At 42.6% G+C, this 27,655-nt stretch overlaps 1 protein-coding gene across 2 annotated transcripts in view; it reads left to right on the top strand.

Annotated features, from left to right (window-relative positions):
• Positions 1-27,655, top strand: part of LOC128324589 (cadherin-7) — a 190,005-nt gene that overhangs the window by 15,447 nt on the left and 146,903 nt on the right. The gene's annotated exons all lie outside the window — the stretch shown is intronic.

The following is a 27,655-nucleotide window of genomic DNA, read 5'->3' as shown; positions in this document are numbered from 1 at the left end:
GAGAAGCCAGGGAGGGAACTTGAAACCTTCTGCTCTTCCCAGAGCAGCTCCATCCCCTGAGGGGAATATCTTGCAGTGCTCACACATCAAGTCTCCCATTCGTATGCAACCAGGGCAGACCCTGCTTAGCTATGGGGACAAGTCATGCTTGCTGCCACAAGACCAGCTCTCTTCTCCTCTTGAGCAATTGCTCAAGAGGCTTCTGCACCATGGAGATGGCAGTGAGTTTATGAATTTATGAAGCTGAGTGCTGAGAAAACAGACCAGCAGCTTTGGTTTTCTTGTTGTTCGTTTGAAAGCTCAAACCATGGTCCAAGTGCTTAACGATGGTTAGCACAAATGATGAGTGTGATGTCAAATTGTACCTTATTTTCATACAGCACAAGTTGTAATTCTAAACATGTTACTTGGAAGTAAATTGCACTGATTTCAACAGACTTAGGCCTCCTGTCACAACCACTTGGATCAGCATGATTGCTACCACCTCCACCATCGTCCCCATTCTAGTTACATGGGATTAAAGTTTTTTCTCCCTGGTACATCTGACATAATGGTTAGCAATCATGTAAATGATACTAGGCCTTCTGGGAAATGTTTTTGGTCCCTTAGGTGGTGGGTTCACCACAGTGCTGATGACAAGAAAGCCACATAAGTGTAAAGTGGGCTTATTTCTAAATTGGTTGGGAAATGTCTCAAAGATATCTGTGTTTTCCAAACTTAAGGTGACATATTTTGACTACATGCCTACTTCAAACCTGACTTAGAAGTAGAAACTTCACTTTGCTTGATTGCCTCTCGTGCCCTGTACCAAAACTCATTTAATCTTGCACTCAGCTCTTCCAGTCTTCTGCAACCTCCACTTGACAACTGAACCAGCATTTGAGGATCATTGTAATGGCTTTAGAGTGTTCACCTATTTTTTAAAACTAAAATAGTGAATGGATTGTGTTACTATGTACAGTAGTTTGATATTCCCTGCTAACTGGGCAAAGAGGCACCTTTAAAAAAAAACTGCTCTTCCTCTGAGGAGCTCAGAGTGGTGTACATGGTTATTTTTATTCTCATAACTCATAGCAAAACTATGGTGTGCAAGTCAACTTCAAGCTGTGAATTTGATATCTATGCTTTACAGCCCCTTCTAAGGAGTTTCTAAGATGGTACAGGCTCAGATACAATGACAAATCACACTTTAGCTTTTCAAAGTATGACCAGATTAACAATTAATAACAATTATAATCAGTGCTTACCTCCACTTAGGCTGAGAGATACATGACTGGCCCAAAATCACCCAGCGAGTTTTATGGTTGAATGGGGATTTGAATTCAGGTCTTCCTGGTCCTAGTCCCACACTCTAACCACTATATTATGCTGGCTCTGAGCAGGGGAAGAACAACTGGCCCTATCCATATCCAGCACAGCATCCCTCCAGTGACTATTGCTGGTGTCTATCTTTTTAGATTGTGAGCCCTTTGGGGAGAGGGCTCCATCTTATTTATTTATTTATTTATTGATTACTCTGTAAACCGCTTTGAAAACTTTTGCTGAAAAGCAGTATATAGATATTTGTAGTAATATTTCTGGAGCATATTTTATTCATATAAGATTACATAAAACTTCATAACTGGATAAAATGTTAGACATACACATTTTAATTACATTCCCATATAACTTTCTTAAGATGCGCAGTTATTTTATTTGTTCATTTCTTATGCCCAGGCTTGCATAATAACATTGCCTTTCCTTTCCATTTCCCGCCCCATCCCACACCCTCACCATGGTTTTGTGATACTGTTGAGAAACTTGCTATATTTAGTACTCTTACCTGCAGCTATGCATATGTGGTTGTTAACCCTAGATATTGGAGGGATATTTGCTGCATTCATAGTCACACTTTACAAGGGGCTCTGTGTGGTGCTCCCCGCAGCCTCAGGGGTGCATTTGCCTACAAAACTGTAACATAGAATATGAACTGAGCCATTTTACTTACTTACAATCACACACACACACACACACACACACACACACACACACACACACACACACACTCTTGTAAATTGCTTTAGGAACTTTTTTTGAAAAGAGATATATACATATTTGTCGTATTCATATTCGTCTTACATGAAAAATGCCATAGGGTGGGGTTTTTTTTGGTTGCACTAGAGAATCCTGCAAACCAAGAGGCTAAAAAACGTTGCAGTGGGAGTGAACCTTTAGTCTGAATCAGGAATGAAGCATTTAATTGCTTAGATCATTTGGCTGATCACACATACATTGGCAATAATTAGGAAGGGGTAGGTGATGTGGAAGCAGACAAACGGCAAATGTCTGTTATGACTGTGGAGTTTGCCAGCTGAAAATAGTTTATTTTGTCCTTTTTGTAGTTCAGTGGGTATTGTTTGGCATAAAAATAATAATGCAGGAGACTCTAAGATTCTGTGCATGTGGGCTGGAAGCTGCAGAAGGAATATTATGTGCCATTATATTATTTGAGAAATACTGTAATTAAAGTCTGTATGGAAATACGTGTGCATAGGCTAGCAGAGTTAAAGATGTGCATGCAGCCATAGTATGGAAATTTCCATATTTTGTTTAACTGTTTAGCCATGCAACCCTAATGTTCTTTAATTTATTTGGTTTGGATTGAATGCTGATAATAAATGTAGTCTGCTGAAGCTATGAGTTTGGCATTTCAATAGCTCTTGTTTTAGCCATGACTATAATAATCAAGCAAGTGAAGTATGAAAACATAAAATAAAATAAAACCTGGAATCGAAACTTGCTGATCGAGAACCTTCTTTCTGATCTTACAACAGCATTCCTGTAATTCACAAGCTTTTGCACCTAAAGTTGACTTATTCATATTGATAAAAGGGATTCAAAATAGGTAGGCCTTTTAATAGTACGGAAGATATGTCCAGCTTGCAAATGTCAGCTCTGGTCTGGATCTGAATGTTGAAGTCCTCATGATACAGGACTATAAGGCGGACCTTATGTTCATCTAATTAAAGAGACTTTCCTTCACAATTATTTGTTGATTTACTAAATCCCGTAGCACTCTCAGTACACTCAGTAGAACAGAGTCTGCTGAAAGTGCTAAATGAGTTAGTAAATCAAACAAATAATTGTGAAGCGGTGTAGAAGAAATCTCCACTTTCCTGCTCATATTCTGACACAGACCTTGACAAATTTTCTTTGGATTTAGGAGCCAGCTTAAGACTTTAGGAGCCAGGCATGACAAAATTACCAGATTTAGTGATAGACATTGTGGAGGGGAAGGGTAAATGGGCTTCTCATTATGTTCAGCACTTGTACAATGAGTATACAGTGTACACAAGTACAAATCTGTGCAGATTCACACATGATGTTGAACACAAGTACAGCAGTACATTTCTTATCTGTACCAAGCATTTGAGGGGCCTGTACCCAGGTTCACTTTTAAAATGTATGCAGGTGCAGCCACATGTACAAATGTACAGACATTTATGCTCGCACAACATAATGTCTGAATAGGACTCATATCCCCTTTACAAGTAGCATACTTAGAACAGAATCAAGGCTGCCAGGGACATATTAAATAGATAACTGTATTTGAGTTTCGTAGTCTAGGCACTACAGTTAAATTTCTAGGTGTCATGGTTCCCTGGAATCTGTGATGTGTCCAGCCCTGTTCTAGCATGAGCTGTTCAAACTGGTTATGGAGCCAGCACCATGATCTATGTGATTCTGATTGGGGGGGAAAATTAGACTTCCAGGATGGATTCTCCCTCTGCTTTAAATATATATCAGGGCTCATCTTGAATAAGAACCCCTATTTTTTCCATTTACACAGAGTATCCATGATTTGTTTATAGATCCCATTCCTGCAAATGGTGTGACTTCAGACACCTCAGATCTGTATCATGCCCTTGACTGAAAAAATAATAATAGTGCGTCTTCCAAAGTGCAGAACCCATATAGCAAGTACTCAGTGTCATTTTTTGCCCTTTTCTTGCCTTAAACATATTTCCTTCCCAAGATACTCAGTGCCTAAGATCTGTCAGAATCCTCATCAAGCCTGCAGTTCTGATCCTCATTTTCCCCCTCCCATCTTTCACATAAAGTGCTTCCAGGTCTGTGAGTGTACACTGTGCTCTAGGCCACTACTTTCCCCACAAGGCTTCTGGTGTATCATTTCCAAAGCCTTTGATTGTGATTGTACATACTATCCCTGCTTTGCTATCAAAACCCTGTGCAGCAGTCCTCTAGCCATAGTCTGACAAAAGACAATAGAGAAGGAATGGGAGATGAATGGAAACAGAGTTTGGATAGTATTATATAGACATCTTTCATTCTGCAAGTCAGAAGGGGAACCCCCTCAGCTACAAGCCTGCCTTGCCTTGATCAAAGGAAACGGATAAACATTGTAGCTAATGAGATGACTTTGATGGAAAACAAAAAGGTTTCCGCACCCAACTGATTCTGATCCACTCTCTCTGGGTTTCAAGTGTACCAGGGTTTATCTGGAATAAGAAACTTTTTTAAAAAGTTACACTTTAGATAGCTAGCCCAACATGATGTAGAAAGAGAGCATAATATCTTAAAAGATAAACCACCCAGGTCTTTGTCAAAGACAGTTTTAACACACCAATTAGACAGTCAGAGTAAAACAGACTTAAACAAGAAAATTTAACAACCTGGTCAATGGTGAATGAAAGTCAGGATTAAATAAATAACTGAGTAAGTCAGAATGAAAAGCTCAAAGCATGTAATATTCTTGTCTTGCAGCATGCAGTTTAGTGCTAGCTACAGAGCCTTCAGTCAGACCGCTCAATGGTTCTCAATAGATAAGTAGTTTATTTTGTATTGTCCAAAAGTCAGTGCCTCCAATCTATAGCTGAATGCAAAAGCATCCAAAACATGTTGATGGCATTAGGTCTCAGCTGTTGTGAAGCCAGCCACTAACCTGATAATATCCTTATTTGCATTTGCTAGTTTAAAAAATCAATTATTTGAATGTCTGACTAATGAGAAGGTTCCTGTAGAAGGCAATGGAAGAATTTATTGCTATAAAAAGTTGTAAAAATTAAGCAGGTTTTCCATGGCTCACTTCCCATATAAGCAATGGTCCTGGAGCTTCTGAGAGCCTGTTTTTCCATACTGTATATTGCACTATTGTCCATTATTGAGTGAACAGGCTCAGTCATGGGCCTACTGTAGACTCTGAAGCTGTTCTGACAATCATTGGAAAGCAGGCTAAGGGTGCTTAGCCTGCTTCCCACTGATCATGAGACTTACCGGGCTCGCAGCCATGCCAGGATCAGTCAAAGCAGGTCACCCTCTTAAGCAGCCCTCCCCTAAGCGAGCGCTCCACTAACCTGGGCTTTCCGATTGTGAGTTGCTGCGGTGTGGCTCCGTGGCTTGGCAACTCACGAGTAGACCCCTCGACCAGGAGGCTGAAAAGCAGCCTTCCGGCTCGGGGGTCTCTCCAGCATGCCCTGCACATTTGTGCAGGGCATGCTGGAGCTTCCAGGGGGCATGTGGCCCCCGGTCCTCCCAGCCCCCGCCAGCTCCGTAATGGAGCCGGCAGTCCTGTGGGCAGCCGCTTCAACCGCTCGGAGCAGACTGCTCGGTCGTCTGCAGGGAGAGCAGGCTAAGCCCGGTCTCCCCGCTAACCCTCCCCAGGTGGCTCCCACTGATCGTGGGAACCGCTTCTCTGTTTCTCTGTGTGGTGGTGGTGGAGAATGTAACTTGGTTCTACCTCTTGTAAAACTTATATTAATTTTAACTTTTGTAAACCACCTTGGGATGCATTATGAAAGGCAGTATAAAAATGAACAATTACTCAATCAATAAGCAAACCAGTCAGCCAGGACCATGCATGAACTCCCCCTTAATTTGCTTGAGCAGAAGTTTGCAAATGATTTAGGGACAGAAGGATTGTGCAGTTTGTAAGATGTGAAGACAGAGCTGAAGTTACTTTGGAGACAGTGGCTGATATCTTACCTGCCACAGCAGGCATGGCACTGAGAGCTCCATGCCCGCTACAAAAACCCTCCCCATGAAGATAGTGCACAGTATAGTGGGGAGAACGTTTCCTCAGATCATTTGTGCCTTGCACAAATATGTCCCTGAGTGTCACACAGCCCTCAGGGACATGCTTTCAAATGGTTCAAGGTGCTTCCAGCAGAAGGAGAAATGGGCAAATTCCCCTCCATCTCTCCTTCCTCCAGAAGTGCTCAGTACCACCCACAAGCATGTCCCTGAGGGCAGTGCAACCCTCAGGAACAGGCACCAGATTCTTTGAAGAGAAGAAAAGATCCTTGACATTTGCCCTTCCCTCTGCAGCAGGCATGGAGTTTGTATTCTGTGTCCTCTGCAATAGTTAGAATGTCAGCCAGGGAGCTGAGAGTTGAGAATCTTATTGGAAAGGCAGCCCAAAAGAAATTGGGATAGGTAGCAGAACACTGGACTTAAAAATAGTGACTTATGGGTGAGACAAAGCTCTGAAAAGAAGACAAAACTGTGAAAGGTGGGGAGGAAGTAGGAAGTGAAGAAAAGAAGGGCCTGGGGGGAATCTCACTCAGGATTCGAGAACAAGAAGGTAAGAAGAGAGTGGATTCTGATGGTAAGAAGAGAGTGGACAAGCAAGCAAGGTTTAGAAGCAAGGACAGAAGTCATAGACAGGCCAGGAAGCTAAATGGCATTTTGTGTAAAGATGTACATGTGATTTTCCACTTCTGACTTACACTAACCAAGCCAAATCTTGGCCTTTATATCTCTTTTATTTTGCATTTGGATTCTTCTGCTTTGATGAAAGATTTATATTAAAAGGAAGATCAAAACCAGAATATCCCCACCCCCTTCAATTTTTCGGGATAAAACATATTAATTAACAGCTTGTTTGGAATGAAAAATTAAAAGAGCTAAATTGGCTCTCAACTTTATTATTTACTACATGATTTGCAGTCCTGATTTTCTTTGCCTTTATAAGAGTTGTGCACCGGAGGTCATGCATTTCCTCACTTTTCACATGTGAAACTTAAGCTGAGAGCTAAAGTGATAAAGAAACTCTGCAAAGCCTGTGCTGTAGTGGGATTTTGCAACTCTCACAGGAAGTCTAGTGTACTTTTCACAGATTTGTTTGAGCTTATACTTGAGGATATTATTCCACTGAGATCAGGAAAAAGCATGACAGAGCCTTAATTGCTTATTTCTAGGTGATCATTAGCATTAACTTTGATAAACCCATATCATTTTATAGTTCAGTGAATTGTAATTCCTAAAAATGCTTACCTGGCAATTCTACCGACTTACTCATTAGATAGAGCTTTGATATTTGAGGGCATTGTCTCAACTTTAAAATAATTTCATGATGTTATTTTAATACTTTTTCCTGAACATTTCCATTCCAGATAAAACTTGTTTCTATTAAGATGCTATTACATGAATATTTTATTTTGCTCTGATGAAAGCATGATAAATGAAAGTGCTAAGACTCTGACCCTAATTATTTATAGATTTTTGTCTTGGAATATTTTTTCAAATGCAAAACCAGTATAAAGCAGCCACCTGTTTTGCATTTTCATTATAATATTAAAGACCCTTGGTGCATTTTTGCATAAAATCAGGTGCTGTTGCTAGAAACATCAGGTTAAATGCATTCATCTTTCTAATTTTTACTCACATCGAAAACATCTGTTTTCCCTAGAAAGCTTCTTTTCTAAATACACACACACACACACACACACACACACACACACACACACACACACAATCACTAACTTAATAGAACAATTGCTTAATGTTTGTTTTGATACAATTTATTTTTAAAGATCCCTGAGGGAAAAAAAGACCTGATGGCAATGCTAAATAAATTAGTGATAAAAATCTATCTATCTATCTATCCTATTTGTATTTCACCCCAAACTTCTGTCTCTGAGCAGTTTACAACAGAATAAAACAAATTAAAAGAGAAATTAAAACCTTAAAACAATTTAAAACCACAATTCTAGTAAAAAAGCTTGGGTGAATAAATGTGTCTTTAAAGACTTTTAAAAAGTTCTCAGAGATGGGAAGGCTCTTATTAGAGCAGTGAGTGCATTCCAGAGTCTTGGGGCAGCAACAGAGAAGGCCTATCTCTGCGTAGCTGCCAGATGAGCTGGTGGCAACTGCAGACGGGCCTCTCCAGATGATCTCTGTGGGCAATAGGGCTCATAGTGAAAAAAATGTTCTCTTAAATACCCTGGGACTAAGCTGCTTAAGACTTTATAGGCTATAACCAGCAACTTGTATTTTCCCCAGAAACTTCCTGGTAGCCATTGTAGTTCTTTTAATATACCACCACTACTACTACTACTACTACGACAATGACAACACTTCTTCAACCAAAGTAGTTTACATAGATATAAATAAATAAATAAGATGGCACTCTGTCCCCAAAGGGCTCACAATCTAAAAAGAAACATAAAGGTAGACACCAGCAACAGCCACTGGAGGGATGCTGAGCTGGGGTTGGAGTAATATAGGAGTAATATGGTTTCTTTGAGATGACCCAGAGACCAACCTGGCTGCCACATTCTGTACCAGCTGCGGTATAGAGCAATTTATAAATATTTGTAGTAGTAGTAGCAAATAGTAGTAGTTTCCAGACCACATACAAAGGCAGCCTCACATAAAGCGCATTGCAGTAGTCCAGTCTGGAGGTTACTAGTGTATGTATTACTGTTCTGAGGTCATTTATCTCAAGAAAGAGATGCAGCTGGTGTATCAGCTGAAGTGGATAGAAAGTACCCATCCCCTAACCCTAACCCTAACTGGGCCTAACTTCACTCTAAATGGATCAGCAGATTGGTCCATTTATTCAGAATTACGTCCTTAATATGAGTTAAATATGTGAGCATTCCTAGAAATGTCCTATGGGCCAATACTGGACAGAAGCGATACACATTTCGAACCAATATCCAGTTCCCTGGCTGTGCCCATATTCTTCAAAGATTAAAGCACTAGCCTAATCGCAGCCTGATCCTGAGCCCAATCCTGGCGCTCCCCCATGCCAAGCCTGAGTTTGTCACCCAGCCTTTAGCTGAGGTTAGGTGAACCTATGATTTGCTTAACCTCGACCAGTGATTGTCTGGGTCAGGGTTTCTTAACCTTGGGCCCCTAGATGTTGGACTACAACTGTCATAATCCCCAGACATGGCCTTTGTGGCTGAGGATGATGGGAGTTGTAGTCCAACAACATCTGGGGGCCCAGGGTTAAGAAACACTGGTCTGGGTGATCACTCCTGGGTTAGATGGCTTCTGCCCAGCCCACCACCATTTCCAGCAGGGAGCTGACAGGAGGAGCAGCTATGCCGAGCCTGGGGCAACCTGAGATGTGGGAGCGGGGAAGTCCTTCCACTCCGAGCTCCAGCTGTCTCCACGCAGCTGATTATGTGGGTGGGCAGGGTGGAGGCGATCTCCTGCCTTCCCCACAGCCCTTTGCAGCAGCCACTGGAGGTCATGTGAAATACCTCAATTAATGCCACTTGAGTACTTACCTCACTAAGATGTAAAATAATGAGCCAGGTCTCATGATCAATGAGACCCGGTTTGTGAAGTTGAGCGGGGAGTGCAGGCTAAGCCTGCTCTCCTCGCACACAAACAAGCGGGAGCCCTGGGTGGCTGGATCAGCCGCCCACACGATTGCCGGTTCTGTGATGGAGCCGGTGGGGGCTGGGGAGCTTGGGGGCTGCGTGGCCCCCGGAAGCACCATTATGCCCTGAGCGAGCATGCAGGGCATACTGGGGAGGCCCTCAGAGCCGGGAGACAGCTTTTCACCTCCCCTCCGGGGGTATCCTTGTGAGAAGGTGCGGCTTGGAGCTGCGCCACGGCTACTCACAATCTTGAAAACCTGGTTTGCTGAGTGCTCGCTCTGCAAACCTGGTTTTAGGGCAGGGGTTCTTGAGCGGGTTACCCACTCTAGAACCACCGGGCTTGCAGCCGAGCCTGGTGGTTCTCACGATTACAGAAAATCGGGCTAGCGGACGCTAGCCCAATTTTCTGCAATCGTGAGAATAGTCCCAATGAGTACTAATGCTTGTAAGCTTTTGCACATTTAAATCACTTTATGAGTTCAGTATTTTTCTTGTTAAGTCTAAGGATACCTAGGGAGTCCTTAGTCATGCATAGATATTAATGGAATGCAATGTGGGCTAATGGATTATAACATTTGTGTTCTTATCCTACGCACATTTTAAAGAGTTCAGTTGATTTCATTGGGACTTATTTAATGTATTTAAGGTAGGGGGATTAGATAAATGGGTGTACTGCTACTATTTAATATTTACTTGGGGCCAGTACAGGTCTCTAGAGTGGTGTGCACAGTAATAACATAGATCTTTAAATACACACACAAAGGTAGGATTTGTCATAATGATGAAATCTGCACTCTGAATAGTTTAATATAAGCTAGTAGATAAATGCTGGAAACTTTACAAGGAGAGATAAACTTTAATATGGTTACTGTGGTGGGCGCTGTCCATGGTACTGTACTAATAATTACATTTAGAACTCTATAGTAATGCATTTGTGGCCAGTAGTACAGCTTTTATTGGCAATATGTTTATTAATTACGTATTGCCAGTAATTAATTTAGTCAATGCAAATCATCCTAATGATTATTGATGTTTTGCTTGTTTGTTTTTCTCTCTTACATCCAGTCAGTCTGAATGTATAGGAGCTCTCTATGTGAAAAGCACCTGTATATTCAGACTTAAAGGTACATAAAGATAGTATTGAAGATAGGAAGTTTCATTCAGATCAGAAGGACTTAGTTCCATGTAATGTACTTAGAAATGGTATGGTCAAAGAATTAAAGCAAAGTTGCTACTCAACTGAAGTACAATATACATTTTCCAGCTTTCATCAGGTCTATAGACTGAGAAAACAAAAAGAATAGACAAGACAGGAACTATTCTGTAGTTTGCCTGTAGATCACATGAGATTCAGATTCATTATTTTAAGTTTGGTGGATAAAATGGCAGGGCTTTTTTTGGTATTGGTGCCATGCTTCTGGAACTTCCTCCCTGGGAATATTTATCAGATCTCTACTGTTTTGGTTTTTAAATGTGCTGACAAAACTTAGATACATTTTAACTGAGTAATTGTATGTGTAATTTTAATCTTTGTGTTATTTAGTTTTATGTTGTGTTCCTCTTTTATTGCTATAGTTTTTATGCACTTGATTGATTTCGACTTATTATCTTAGCCACCTTAAGGGGCAAAAATACTTTAAGTAACAAAGTAAAATAAAAATGCTGCCCCTAAATCTGACATATCCAGCCAAAGGTTCTCATGTAGCCGTTCAAGGAAGAAATCTGTTCTTGACCTTGAATAATTTATTGCCAGTTAAGGTGCATAATGGAGAACAAAATAGTTTCACTCAGAACTGGTAAATATTTATCTAGGTTGTCAGTATCCTAGTCAAACTGAACCCTTGCACTTCAACCACAGTTTGGCTGATATTACCAATACATATTTCTTTTTTCTGAAATGATGGTCTTTTCATCATGATGATTTGGTTGGAGAACCTCACAAGTTTTTTTTGTTATAATTGTCCCTTCTATAAAGGTATCAGTTATATTCCATACTGACAATTTATATAATCTCTTTTCTGTGCCCTTGAAAGTGATGTGGGTGTTCTAGAAAATTATGAATTGGAAAATGTCTCATTCAGATATATCTAATTTCCACAAAATTTACATAAGTATCGCCCCGTCCCTGAAAATTTTAAAATGCAGTTCCCCCCACATGCCCTAAATAAACTATGATCTGATTTGCCATGTTAGTTGAAATTTAGACTTGGTGGGGGAGAAATGAACACTAGAATGTACACCATGTTAATTTTACGTTCTGTCAAAGTTTATGAAGTAGCCAACCAGTTCTGATATAATTGAACAGGGGTAAAATATTAATAATCACACACTTAATGTGGTTTAAGTGTTAAATTCCAAACAAATTCAAAGTTCACTAGGAAATTATTTCTATTGGAACACTAGTAAATGTCTTAACATGGCAGTTCAACAGTATAACATATTTAAGTGTTTTACAAAAAAAAAATTAAGGCTGACTGGGAGAAGCACATGTGCTTCAAAATGGTTCCGTTAACTTGACTCCTCTGCTGGCTCAGTGGTGGAGGCAAATTTCATTGACCACCCCTTCCCTGGAAATGCTCTGTGCTACCTAAAAATATATCCCTGGTGATCACGCAGCCCTCAGGAACAAATTTTCAGGTGACACAGGGGTCTTCCATGGAAAGAGAAGTTAGTAGTTAAAATAAACCAAAAGCAAAAAGTATTCCTTCAACAAACTCAGTAGGTGGCTTCCAACAGTCAGCACGAAGTCAGTATGCCTGGAACCTCTGGTTCCCGGTGAGTGCATGCTCCCAACGGGCATGATGCTGGAACCTGCTCGATTCCCACACTGGATTCCCAAGATTCACCTGGCATTCTCCCATGATTCTATACCCACTTAAAACCTATGTTTAAAGTTGGGCAGAGAATCTCGGAAGAATGTTGGGTGAACCTTGGGAATCCAGCATGGGAACCAGTCTTGGAAGGGTACCAATGTCATGCCCTCCAGAAATGTGCCAGTCCCAGTTTCCCGACTTGGTGGTGATTGTGTGAAGGTTCCCAGTTTATTCTAACATCTATAACTCAAGAAAGTAAATGAGACACACTGTTGTTTGCTTACTTTTGGCCCCATGTTTAGCTTTGGTTTCCCTTTCATATGCAGCAAGTTTTACAACTCAGTTTTCCACAGAAAAATCCATTAGTGGAAAAATTTCCATGGGGATATTTGGTAGTGGAAAATATTTCACTAGTACCCTGAGTCTAATGTAAAGGAAAATGCAGTTTAAAATTATATATATATATATATATATATATATATATATATATATATATATATATATATATATATAGACAGATAGATAGATAGAGAGAGAGAGAGAGAGAGAGAGAGAGAATGAATATCAGTACTAGGATACACTAAAGTGAAAGAGTAGCAAATGGTCATGAAAAGGCGAATAAAGTCAAGGACATACCCAAAGTTGGTAGAGGTAATTGATGCAATTGTCACAGAGAAATGAAATGTGAATTAAATACAGATATGTTATCTGTGAACAGAAGCCACACTGAATGCACAAAGCTAGTCAAGAAGAGTAGATTAAAGCTGGCTTTATGAAAACATATGGCACATAGCTCATGCATTTTCTGAAAGCAGACATCAGCTGATTCCTATAAGCCCATGGAAAGCTTTTTTAAAGCTTTCCTTAAAAAAAGAAAAAGAAAATAGAAACTTAAACATGCTTCTAGTACTACTGCTGATGCATGCACTATTGTTATTATCTTGTAACTCCCCCCCCCGCCCCGCCCGCAAAAAAGAACTCCATTCTCTGGCTTTGTTACTTATGGAAGGCAACAAACCTAATCTTATAATTAAAAAACAACAACAGAGAATGAGATAATGATCTTAACTGAGTCACATCCCATTCTTCACTAACAATTAATGAATCTAATCTTGCTGAAGTTAGTTGCACCTTTGCTCCACTGAAATTGATAGCAGAAGCGAGTCATGGTTAACTGTATCTCATTGATGTCAACAGTCTTTAACTATAGCTATTATATGCATGTTTCTGAAATGGCTGAGGCAAACAAGATACCAGAATGCAGCCATATGTGATGACAAGGAGAATAACAGACTTCAGATGCCTCTGGAAAATTATAGAATGATTAACAGAAGAAGGTGTAAACATCACAGCTGGATCATTAAGATGAAATATGTAAAGTTTATACTTTTTAAAAAATCGATGAAGAGCAGCATTAAAAGTGTTTATGTTCAGTGGTATATCATCCAAAAGGTGTTCTTCAGCTCTGACAGGATATATATATATATATATATATATATATATATATATATATATATATATATATATATGTATGAATTCACAGAGAATCATTGAAAAGAATAATAAATTAAAACAATTTTGTGACTTTACCTACCATATGCCCCAACTGTGTGGGCCTTGAAACTCGTGTTCCTGCCAATGATACAGAACTTCTACTATTAAAGTCATCAAATGAAGTTAGCCAACTAGGATACCAGGATTTTAGTGAAAATAAGGGTAACGGGTAGATGCTGGTAGGGTTTTTAGGCTACCCTGGTTGTACCTGTGCTCTTCAGGTCTTAATCTGAGTCAGAGCTTCTGTTTAGAAGAACTTGTTTTCAATGGCAGGATTCATGCCTGGAACTGAAAGAAAGTTGGTGGAATTAGAACATAAGAACAGAAAGAGAGCCCTGAATGCTCAGGCAGGGTGGTAGTTGGAGCCCTGAAGAATAACCTAGTTGGTGCCCTGAAGCACAAGGCTCAGTCTGAGAGGCTTGCAGTGGAAGCAGAGCTGTGGAAATAGAGTGCACACAGGAGGTGAGGCATGTTGGTAGCCCTGGTCGAGATTTGCTCCCTCTGTGCCTTGCACTTTCTCATTTACACAGCTATTTGCTTCTGCTGTGAAGAGTAAAAAGCTGTGCCTAGGAACATATTGTGCCTAGGCACAGCTCTTTACTCTTCCCAACAGGAGCTTGCCCACCTGCATGATACTGAACAGCTTGATGTCTGCTTACTGGGACCCCAGAGCACTTGTGAGTGAGTCACTGTGCAAATAGTGCACAGAGAGTAATGTATCCTCTTTTTCCAAGGACATCCTGTAATATACTGTACACGGCTTTTCCTTTGTGCATATCGCCCCCTTTATAATAGGGTATTTTGCTACTGTAAATTTTAACAAATGAGAATACCTTGAACATGTGAAGAATGTTTTTCTTCACTACTCAAGTGAACACAACAGTTGCATGTTAATCCATAGGGCTGTTCTCATGACCAGAGATTCCAGGGTAGGAAAGGATATCTGGTAGACGGGGACATCAGGAGTCATCCTGACCCAGCAGCTCCAAGCCTGAGTGGCCCAGGCTACATGAAAAGTAAGAGGAACACAGAACCCAACTTACCTTGTCTTCTGGTCATCTGTGCTGCCACAGGTTTGAAAATGCTCCCAGGCAGCTGGCAGCCATGATTACCATAAAGTTGTGAGACTTGTGATGCCAGGGAGAGGAGCCCTGTTGCTTACTGAGGGTTGCTTTCGCTATATGAACTGGTCTTGTGGCAGCAATCATGACTTGTCCCCTTAGCTAAGCAGGGTGTACCCTGGTTGCATATGAATGGGAGACTTAATGTGTGAGCACTGTAAGATATTCCCCTTAGGGGATGGAGCGAGCAGCTCTGAGAAGAGCAGAAGGTTTCAAGTTCCCTCCTTGGCATCTCCAAGATAGGGCTGAGAGATATTCCTGCCTGCAAACTTGAGGAAGCCGCTGCCAGTCTGGGTAGACAATACTGAGCTAGATGGACCAATGGTCTGACTCAGTATATGTCAGCTTCCTATGTTCTTATGTTAATTTTTCCTTTCCTTTAAGCATTTATAGGGTCTTTCCTTCCACAGTAACCACAGCTCCTTGTCACTGGTTTTATAATCTTCTCGAGCAAACAATATTCTAGTATTCAACCCCCAGTACTGAGTCTAACTTCTTCATGTTTTAGCATTGCAATATGTTATTTATTGTGAGTGTAAAGCCAAAGTCTTAGAGTTAAACTGGAATAATTAAGCCAGATAGGTTGTTCTTCCTCTGAGTATCAGATTGGAAAAGGATTGTGATGGTTGGGAAGGGCAGCCCACCTTGGACTATGAGTTCTCATATTTCCCAGTATATCCAGTGGCAAGTGGAATTTTTTGCAGTTTTCTCCTTTAAATTATGCCTACTTCAGAAACTGGTATTATTGTTGATTAAGATGATTATGTTTACATTTTTATTTTATTACAGATTAAGCTTGATTTGTATAGTGGGCAATTTTTTAGTTTCCAAAACATTAGAAATTGCATGCTAATTTGTTGTGTAACAGAAATACTGCCATTTTGCCAAAAATATTGGATTATCTGAATCACAGCTATCAGTTAAAGCCATGTTATATCATTCCAGTTTTTGTTAGCTGTGAGCTCAAATATAGAATAGGCTGAGATAATATGTCCATAAATGGGAGTAGCAGTTACATCAAATTAACCTTCTGTGGGAGACAACCCAAGTACAAATATTAAAGAGATTCAGATGTAAGTCTTTCCAAGCTTTCCAGCATTTTTATAGCAGTATTTTGTGCACAAAGTGTTTTTACTATTTACATCACATTTTATTTTCAGCACAAACCTGTAACGTAAGTTTGGTGATAGGAAAGGAAAGGTTGTGCCATCAAGTAGGTGTTGATTCCTGTTGACTGCAGAGCCATGTGGTTTTTCTTGGTAGAATACAGGAGTGGTTTACCACTGCCTTCTCCTGCGCAGTGTGAGATGATGCCTTTCAGCACCTTTCTATGTCTGATATAGGAGTTTCCCATACACCAGTGGAGATTGGGTGATAGCTGAGTAGGAATTTGAATGTGGGACTTATCACATCCAACCTCAAACAATATCTACAATAACTATTCTGGTGCTTCTTTCTTTAATGAAAAAAAAAGTAGGGTTGAATTTATGATGTTTATAGAGTTAAGTGAATATTTTGGAGTTTAACACTAGATTGTTTCCGGTGTGCTTTGTTGGCCTCTAATTGACTCCCAGAAGTGGTGTTTTTATATCATTCCTACTTAAATTGTGACCTGATTTTGCACAAATAAATTAGTTGTGCAATCAAATGTTTTAAATTATATTTTGTGTTTCCTCCTGATGTTTATTCACTCTCTCTGTTGAGTTAACAAAACTGAGAGTCAGATTTTTCTTTCTTTGCCACTTATGCTGCAGAAGCCCAAGTCCGACTCTTGTATGAAATGCATTTGTTTTGACAGGAATTGCTCATCTGCAGTTGAGCAGAAATCAAAGCACAAGGACTACCAGATTGAAATCTGAGACCACAATTGGAACTCAGTATTTGGCACTGAAGGCACCATCTGAAAATAAATAAGATTGATGAAAAGTTAATTATATTTGCTCCCAAGACTGTAAGCAGTTTCCATTGGGGAAGGTAGAGGCCTCCTCAGTCAACTCAAATGCTTTCTCTCCCCCCACCCCCCGCCACAAAGGTACTAAAGAGAAATAGAAGAAAATATATGTTACTCTCCCCTTTTCTCTTCCCTCATAACTCAAGCAATGAGTGTAATAATTCTGTTTGCAGAATTTTTATAACTGGTTATAATGCATGATAATTGAAAATAAATAAGATTTTTACAGGACTGACTGGATTTGGGAAGGCTGGCATGACGAACCAGATAATAAAACCTATACGTATAAACTGAGTATCTCTGGTCTGAATACAGATTAGGATATGATGAGATCTTTTATTTGTTCAGTTTAGTGAACAACCAAAAGTAAACTTGAAGTTCCATACAGTTCTTTGAAACTGAGCACAGTAGTAGTAGTAGTTGTAATAATAACAATAAAAATATAAATAAAATTATATATAATTATAATATAATATAATATGATGCTGTTATCATCATCATCATCATCATCATCATCATCATCATCTGTTAGCTGCCCCTTAACAGACTTGTGGTTTGGGCAGTATACAAATATGTTAAATAGACAGATAGATGTTCTCCGGTGGCTCACAGCACACCATTAAAACATTGAATAAAAACCCATTTTTACTTCATTCACACACACACACACACACACACACACACACACACACACACACACACAGTGCCACAACATAGATTCAAATGCAAGTCATGCTCTCATGCTGGTGTAGCAAAATATCTAGGTTGCCTTACTAACCCATCAATCCAGACTATTCAGTGCGGTGGTAACATGGAAGCCTTGTTCAAGAGAGATGTCGACAGAGAAGGGGCATGGTGGAGCACAATATGGAAGTGGCAATCCTAAATATACAGTCTTATCCCTTATCAATAGGAATCTGTATTAGTTCAGCATTGAAATCATAGACCATAAGTATTTACTTTTTCTGCTTTGAGGATGACTGCTGTCTTTTAGGCATTGACTGCTGTGTTGTTTGTTCATTTTAAATTAATTTTTACATTTATATCCCACTCGGAGGAAAATTGGGAGCCAGCAGTGGTGTACATGTTTATCCTCACAGCATCCCTGTGAGATAGGTTAGACTGAGTGAGAAGTGACTGGCCACTTATTAATTTAAGTTATGCCTAAACCTAAAAGAAGGAAGTCCATTGGGAAGTCTATTGGGTCTCAATACATGTTTCAGCCCTTAGGGCAGCAGGGACTCAGATTAAGCAAGGCAAGCCATATGCAAAGCATCATTACCCTGCCCCCAAATAATAACAAACTCTTTGTGATAATATGCCTATATGATCTCCTAGGCTGACCTTTTGACACTCTTGGGCAGGGGCATAATGATAGGGGGGCAGGCAGGGCACGTGCCCTGGGCGCCACTCGGTAGGGGGCGCAAAAAAGTGCCCCCGCCGATCCCCTGCCTTTCCCGAAAAAATTTTTTTTGTGTGAAACATTTTTTTTTTTGCGCAGCAGGCAGTCCGCAAAGAGCAGTCCCCCCCCCGGTCCTGGGGCCTCCCCATTGCTCCTGAGCACCGCCTAAAGTCGCAGTGCCTGCCTGCCTGCTTGCTGCTTCGGCGTGGTCAACGGAGGGACCTCTCTTCGTCTCTCTTTCTTCTTCGCATATCACTCTGCTGACACTAACTCCCGTCGCGCATGCATGTCGGGAAGGAGGAGGACACGCTGCACATGTGCCCCCTACCAAGGAGAGCTCGCCGCCTGCACATGGACTTCATCTTGCGTGCGTCGGCAGCGACCACGAGACAGGGTGGGATGGAATCAGAGAGACTGGAAGGAGGGCGGCTTTGTGGGAGGTGGGGGGCGAAGAGGACCTGCCCCCCCGGAATAACTGGCCAAATAGACAGTGACCCGTGGGGGTTATAAATGGGGGGGCGCTTTCCGCATCTGTGCGGTTGCTTCCGCCGTGGGCTTCGATCCTCCGCCGGCTTCCTTGCGTTGGAGAGCAAGCAGGCTGACTCCCGAGTCGACATGGTTAGGATCGGGCTGCAGATTTCATGCCAAGGAGGTCTGCGTGTGTTGTGTGTGAAGATGGGGGATGGGGTCGGAAGTCCCGCCAGTAGTCAAGGTGAGTCGGTGGATTTTCGGGGGGGGCATTGGGGGGGCAGAGGGAGAGGCCGGCAGGGCCCGATCCACCAGGAACAGCTGCTGCGTGGCACCTAGTTGCAGAGAGAGCAGAGCAGGGATGGCGGGTGAGGGGGAGATTCTCCAGGTGGTGCTGAGAGCCATCTCTGGCCCCATAGGTTAGAAAGAAATCAAGAGGAACCAGACCAGCTGCTCCTGGGGGGGCATGGGGGCCACGTCCTCATGCAGAAGCCTCCCCACTGCCTGCCCCTCTGGGTCTGTCCAGCGGATTCTCCCTACTGGTTCTCAGCACCGTTTGCCTTATCTTCGCCCTCCTATCCAGGAGACGTTGGCGGTGCTTATTTTTTAAAAATTTACTGTCATGATGATGATTGTGGCCATGGGCTTGAAGCTGCCCAAAGGATGACATGGATGACTCCACATGGTGAGCAAAATGCACTCTGCATGCCCTCAGAGGCGCTCTTCCAGCCGCTGAGGAAAGCGGCTGGAATGGTGGGGGCAGGGTGTTGGGCACGCTCATGGGACATAGGGGCGTTCCTTCCTCCATGAACTCCGCCTTCCTCCATGAACTCCGCTGCCAGCTAATATACTGGGAGGAGGTTTGTGGTTCTCTCACTGGCTGGTGATTCAGTGAAGAGCCTCTTCTGCCCTGGGGCTGTAACATACTCCCTGTCAAAGTTAGGGCTGGCTCCCTCTCATAGGATAGGAGCATAGGAAGCTGCCTTCTACCGAGTCAGAGTCAGACCCTTGGTCCATCTAGCTCAGGACTGTCTTCACAGACTGGCAGCGGCTTTTCCAAGGTTGCAGGCAGGAATCTCTCTCAGCCCGATCTTGGAGATGCTGCCAGGGAGGGGACTTGGAACCTTCTGCTCTTCCCAGAGCGGCTTCATCCCTTAAGGGGGGTATCTTACAGTGCTCACATTTCTAGTCTCCCATTCAAATGCAAACCAGGGCAGACCCTGCTTAGCAAAGGGGACAAGTCAGGCTTGCTACCATCAGACCAGCTCTCCTCTCAGATGGCCTTCTGCACCTGTTCAGTCAGGCTTTTCGTTGACTTGTTCAAAATCCGATTTTAATTATGTGTGATTTAATAGTTGTGGGTTGATACAACTCTTACTAGACAATATACAACTGTATCCTTCCAGCATCTTATAGACACAATACGTATGTTTCAAGCTATGATCGACACAATAGGTTTGCATGCAAGATTCCATATGTTTACATATACAAAGGTAAACTGCCTTGAGATCTACTTAGAGGCAGTGTATAAATGTGCTAGCCAAACAAATATTAGATAACATAGGAAGCTGCCATATACTGAGTCAGACCATTGGTCTATCTAGCTCAGTATTGTCTTCACAGACTGGCAGCGGCTTCTCCAAGGTTGCAAGCAGGAATCTCTCTAAGCCCTATCTGGGAGATGCTGCCAGGGAGGGAACTTGGAACCTAGATGCTCTTCCCAGGGCGGCTCCATCCCCAAAGGGGGGGAATCATACAGTGCTCACACTTCTAGTTTCCCATCCATATGCAATCAGGATGGACCCTGCTTAGCTAAGGGGACAAGTCCTCCTTGCTACCACCAGACCAGCTCTCTACAGCTCTGGCTTCAAGCGGCTGGTGTTTAGGATCACCACAGAAGCTGCAGTCCAAGCCAACCCATGCACCTCCCACAATACACCTGTGGTGTTGCAAGGCATTGTGGGGGCACGCCTGGCGGGGCAGAAATAGGATTTTTGGTCTGGACAGCTTGAGGGAGAAAACCCTAAATATTGTGGCAAAGAAACCCATGTGCACCGACTACGGTTCTCATCATCCCCTGCAGTGAGGGATGATGGGGGTTGTAGTAAATTTTGTGGCATAGAAACCCATGTGCACCGACTACAGTTCTCATCTTCTCCTGCAGCTAGGGGTGATGGGGGTTGTAGTCCAGCAAGAGCTGGAATGCCTCCGGAGCATATGAAGGTGTCTTATACTAAGTCAGACTATTTGTCCGTCCAGTATCGCCTACTCTGACTGGCAGCGGCTTGCCAAACTTTCAGGCAGGGGTCTGTCCCTGACCTACCTAAAGACGCTGCCAGGGATTGGATCTGCCAATGAGCTACGGCCCCAACCTCAAAGGTGTGACACATGGGGTCTTCCATCCAGGCACCGACCACATCAGGACCTGCTTAGCTTCAGCAAGGTGGCTGTGTTGTGTGTCCTTACGCACCCACGTTCTGAGACCCAGACTGACTCCCGCACCCCATTTCCTGCTCGTGACTCCTTGATATATGCGTATTAAGTGATTCTGCCCCCATTAGATTCTTCTTTTGGATGTATCATTCAGGGGGCTTGTTTCCTGAGTGCTGGGAATCCTATAAACACCTCACCCCCAGCACCGTAGATTTCTCCTCAATCTTAAGGACTAGAAACTTGCCTTTAAGCAAAGAAACCAGCCAGCCCACGGAGATTCTCAGGTTGCTGAATGCGGGTGTAGCAAATAGTACACGTGGAAGGCATGAGCTTGGAATTGTGAATTGCCCTGTTTGGAGTATTTTGCCTTCCACTGCAGATAGAACCAGAAGGGGCTTAACGCCCAGATGGATTTAATAACAGCCACAACAATACATGCTGTTTGTTAGGCTCCCCATAACAAATTGTTCAAATTGCGCGGTTCGCAACACAACCTTAAGAAAAACATCCCATAAATCACGACACAAGGGGAAACTTTAGGCTATTCTCCCCGAGGGATTTTTAGCTTGGGGAAGAGGTGCCTTTCTTCTGTGTAGTCAGAGGGGGGTGAGCCCCAAAATACCAGTTGCTGAAATGAGAGATCGGTTGTGTTCAATGCCCTGTTTGCAGATGTGTTGTTGGCCCTTGTGGGAAACGAATGCTGGACGTTATAAACTGAAAGGCAGAGGTTCTCGAGCATGGGTCTCCAGATGGTGTTGGACTACAATGCCTATCGCCCCCCCACCACTGTGGCAGCGGGTGATGGGAGTTGTAGTCCATCTGAAGAGACACATACCCGCCCCAAGCTCTCTGCCTTCAGGAAAGTGAAGGGGGACAGCACAACTGGGTGTCTGCAGCTGTTGGCCAATGTATGTGTCAGGTTTCTCCCCAGCATCTGCATGAGCCCGCAGTTCTGTGCATTAAATCAGCAGGGAATGTCTCCAACTTATGGGTTCATGGGGGTGAGTTCTTAGGAACATAGGAAGCTGCCATATACTGAGTCTGACCCTTGGTCCATCTCGCTCAGGATTGTCTTCACAGACTGGCAGCATCTTCTCCAAGGTTGCAGGCAGGAACCTTTCTTGGCTCTATCTTGGAGAAGCCAGAGTGGCCTGTGTGAGTGGACTGTGTGAGTGGACTTGGAGGAAACGGGTCCTCTTCAGAAAATAAAAGTTTTCTGAAACATGTGTGTCAGTCAGATGTATGTTTGGGGGGGCGGAGGGGTGCAATTTCAGTGCTTGCCCTAGGCGCCGTTTTCCCTAGTTACGCCTCTGCTCTTGGGGTGTGTCTTAGGCTTTAGCTATACTGAATTTCAACTTCGTACGTTATGTTGCTGTATCTGTCTAGGTATTTTTAGTCTTTTTATGTGCATAGTTTTAAGGGATAGTTGGTCGAATGCTCATTCTCAGATTTCAAGTAATCAGGTGTCCCAGTCTACCGCATTTCAGATTTCTAAATAGTGTGTGTATCTTAACCATTTCTTATGCATTGAGCATTTTGAAAGACAGAGATGTAGAAAAAGCCTCATTTTGAAAGGCAGAGACGTAGAAATGTTCAACATGTTCAGAGATGTAGAAATGTTCAGCTCACGTAGGGCATGCTGGAACTTCTGGGGGCCGCATGCCCCCAGATCCCCACAGCCCCTGCCAGCTCCATGATGGAGCTGGCAGTCGTGTGGGTGGCCGCACTGGCCGTCCAGGGCTCTGTGGGCGCTCGTCTGCGGGGAGAGCAGGCTAAGCCCACTCTCCCTGCTTAACCTCGTCTGACGGTTCCCACTGATCATGGGAACCGCCTCAGTGTCTATAATTATCTGAGTGCAGTCACAGCTAGGCTTCCAAAGGGCTTGTACTATGAAGACAAAGTGCTTCCATGTACGCCCCAGAGAATGCCAATTTCCCCATCTAGCAGTGGCCATTTGCGCCTCATTAATGATCCTCCAGATGATCTATGGTAGATCCCAGCCCATACGTGCACTATATTAGCTTTTTAAGTCATGTGAATGCATCCTAACAATATTGAGACCCCCTCATGAGTGAGTGAGTAAGTGAGTTTCTGTTATATAATTCTAGCAAAGAAGCCATTATTGATTCGAGCATAGCAGAAATGTAGGGAGCTCACCAGTGACTGTGGGAAAAGCTGTTGCCGGTGGCTCTCTTCTCTCCATTGCTTGTCTTGTGTGTGCACATCAGCATGTACTGGTCACATGACATCGTACACGGGGCATGACCACTATAGGCAAGACGGGCTGCACTGCTCTTCTCCCACTCCCATTGGGTGCCTCTTCAAGTGCTGTTTGAGTGCGTTCTTTTTTGTTCTGAATGAGGCAGAGAAAGAAGCCCCCAGCCATGTTTGAACAAAGCCTCTGCTGGGAGCAGCAGAGGGGCCATGTGGCCACCACTCCTCCCACTAGTGGCCATTGGCAGTGAGGGAGAGAGTTAGGACGAATGAGTCCAGTTGCCCCTGATGTGGTCCCTGGAGGTACCAGGGGCGAGCCTCTGGTGACTCCCAGAAGTACTCAGGGTGGTGGTGGCCTGTGGATGCCCCCCACCCTGTGCTTCATGGTACCCATGTGCCTGATGCCTAGTGCTATCAGTCTGTCAGTCCAGCACTCTCGATTTCCCCTCCTGTATCTTTAAGAACTACATAGCAAAGCATTGTACTGAGCAAAGTTGCACCCAGTGAAAACTTTGCTTCTGGTGGAAACTTCCAGAAGTCTTCTAAGAGTTCTGCCTTATCTCGCCCCATAACAGAAGGGAAATATTTACAAAACCATTACTGCTACTTTTTCATTTTAAAGAAAGAGACCAGCCAGTAAGTTTTGGAACACCTTACAATCTAGTCCTTGTGTTAAAGAACTTGAAACTCTGTTTTGTTCTGTTAGTATCAACAAGACTAATTAGGATGAAATCCTATGCATACTTATTATGAGTTACCTGAGAGTAAGGCTCATTGATCTCAATAGAACTTGCTTCCAAATAAGTATGCATAAGAGTCGGCTACACACTGGCTAAAATTTGATTGTATTCCAATCAAAAGGGATGTGAATTGGGCTGATGGGGTGATCTTCTTGAAGTCTTGGTAAAAATCCCATTGATTTCCCCCCCCCTTGGGCCAGAAACACAGCCATAAATAGCAGATTGCCCTTTATAGATAATTGGAATGAACATGATGTGAAATAAAGCAACTGTTCTAAAGAAAGTAAAAGACCAAAGTTAAAAGCTTTGTGTATAAAAATGATGCACTTCTTAAAGAAGCTACAATTAGTGACAGAAGGCCAATCAATGAGACAGTAGCGCTTTACAATATCAGAAGATGAGATGACTCGGAGGCAGAAGGAAGGCTTTAACATGAGTACATGAAAAGGGGTAGGAGACCTACCATATGCTTTGTCTTCTCAGTGATTATAGTGCAACCATATAGCCCACATGATTTGAAATGATAGACAATTCTGCCAGGATGAGAGATGCAAATTGGATCAATTAAGATTGGAGAGCGCTTAGACAATCTGGTGGAGCATTTATATGCTGTGTCAAGTGAAATTTAAGGAAGATCAGTCATCAACACTGGGGACAAGTGATAGCAGCTTTGGCACTAATATACACAAATAATGCATGCTTGGAGAAATCTTTATCGGTAAGGATGGTTTAACCTGCTCAGCTCCTCCATTCAAAAACAACCCTTCGGAAACCATAATGGCAGCTCCTTTTAGAAACATGAACATAGCCCCAAACTGTGACAGGCACATTAGCAAGAGGAAGCTTTATGAAGACAGATTTTGTATAGGTAGGCGAGAATAGGGAGAGTCTGATTTCGTTTGCAGTTTACAGAATAACTAATATAAATTGCTAGTTCGCTTACTGTCTTCATGATTGCAGTCCTTCAGTTAAATGAAAGAGTTGGCCTCTGGGTGTAGGCAGAGCTCACGGTGATTAACAGAGTTCATTTCATTTGGAGGGGAAGATAGCAGGGGAAGAAAATGATTAGAGAAGACAGCTCTGATATGAATCTACTTTTGGAACCCCTTGTGTGCTAAAATGTTACACCCCCCACCAAATATTTTGTAAAGGTAAGATGAGCATTTGTTAGTATAGTGTCCAATCAGCCAAGTCTGTATGTGCATCTTAGCTTCCCAATGACACACAGACTATATAACGTTGCAAACATTTCTAACAGACCCTGGCTGTTTCAGAATTTGCTCAGACTGCACAATTTGAATGTTAATGAAGATTCAGCAAACCCATAGGACCCAAATATAACAGCACAAGCCATTTCTGTAATTTTTCACCATTGGGCTGTTAATGGAACATAAATCTACTATAACACTAGCAATTAACAGTCATGGCTAACTTACAAGGAACACTAAGAGAAGGGCATAGCAAGATAAAATTCATGCAATTTTTACTGATCTGGCTGAGGGGAGAAGAGCTAATGTATCGCTGTCTCAATTCTAATCCATTAATGTCTTCATTTGCACTTTAAATGCTGCAAGGTGCTTTGTTAAGCGAATAAATTCACTTACTTGTGTGGGAGTGTGAGGAGATTATGTTTATTTAGTGCTATGCATATTCAGTGGAATAATGGGATAAAAAAACTCCGTACACTCTAAAAATACTTCAAAGTATCTATTGGGGTGCAGTTTACACTGAAGCCAGTGCTGTTACTGACTATTCTGATAATCTGCAAGTTATTGTTCCACTTAACATTTTTGCAGTGGTTTTTTCCCACTGACTCCCCATTCCATGTGCGAAAATTAGGGCCTATTTACTAACACACAACCCCCCCACCCCCCCACACACACTCATATCCACAGTAACAGCAACTCTTGTAGCAAAGGTGATAAATATCCTTAAACTCAGGGGTGGCCCTTTAATGAGGCAAGGTGAGGCAGTCGCTTCAGGCAGCAGATTATTGGGTCACCAGCTGGGTGGCAAAATGCCCCCTGCTGCTGTCATCAGAGCCATTGTTTGGGACTGATCTGACCATTGCAAGCCTTGCATGGAGTGCCTCTCTTCACACTCCTTTGAAGAAGCAAAAGGAGATGAGAGGAGGATGCTTCTCCTCATCCCCTTGCCACTTTCAAAGTTTCCAAGGGCTGATTTTGAAAGGAAGCTGACCTTTTCCAGGGTCATAGGGCAAGGCAGCATTCAGTGCCTTGCCTCAGCCCCCACTCAGTGCCTCGCCTCAGGCTTCCCCTGTATAAGGTATACAAGAGTTTATTGGGAGGTTTTTGTATTTAGCTGGGCCAAATCAATTCATGACACAAGGCTCAAAGCATACATTTGATTTGGTGTAGAATAGGGGTTTGGGCCCCCATATTGTGGCTAGGTTTGGACAGTGAGAAGGCTGTTGAGTGCTAGATTGGAAGTGATTGGCCTATTACTGTATGCCACATGGGGGTGTCCACTTGCCATAACACCATAGTCCCTGCCTTGAAGCATCCTAATAGATTTTCAAGGAGCAAGAAAATGGAAGAAATGAAAAATGAATGAGTCTAGGATTGACTTTGCGAGCATTGTCTCAGCTGGCTACACCATCCATCTATTTCTGATCATTGAACTTGTCCATGATGAGGGGTTTCCTGGGTATTTTAGGATGCATTTTGAAATAATATTGTTTAAACTGAAGCTGCTCCACATGCATGTATTCTTGAATTTGTTGCTAGGGAAAATGTGATCTCCAGTTCCATATCCTTTGGAGGAAACTGCAATCCTTCCAGTTCCTTGAGTCCATCTGTAGTCTTTGAGCCCATGTGATCCTCTTTAATGATATCTAACCAGCACTCATGACCTCAGCCATGATATTCTAGCTAGTTCTGTGAAATCTTTGTTTATGCTGTATGTGTATATATGTCAATACAGAGTCACAGCAAGAGATAAAGGTCAACTCTTGGATATAGTCAAAATAAAATGGAAGGGTAGAGGAGGGAAGCAACAATCCTCTGCAAACCCTACATGGCAGCTTGAGCCAGACCCAAATATTGCTGTTCCTCTCAATTACAGACTCAATCCTCCATCTGTTTGGACTTTGATTTCATCCTAGTACTGCTTTTGTTTTCCCGAAGGTTCAGTCATCCCAACTACTTGTGATCTGTTACTCTCAAAATTCCTCATCCTATGTTCCCTCTTGGCACAGGAAAATAGAAAGTGATTACCAAACATGTTACAAGTTCCTCCCCTTCCCTTCAGGAATGGTTGCAAATGAGTTGGGGTGGGGTTCATACAGCTCTGAGCCTGTGATCTAGCCATGCAAATTGGTATTGG

Source organism: Hemicordylus capensis, chromosome 4 (genome assembly GCF_027244095.1).
Source record: "Hemicordylus capensis ecotype Gifberg chromosome 4, rHemCap1.1.pri, whole genome shotgun sequence".
NCBI lineage: Eukaryota > Metazoa > Chordata > Lepidosauria > Squamata > Cordylidae > Hemicordylus > Hemicordylus capensis.
Note: the sequence above shows the minus strand (reverse complement) of the source record. Positions and strands in the feature narration are given on the sequence as shown.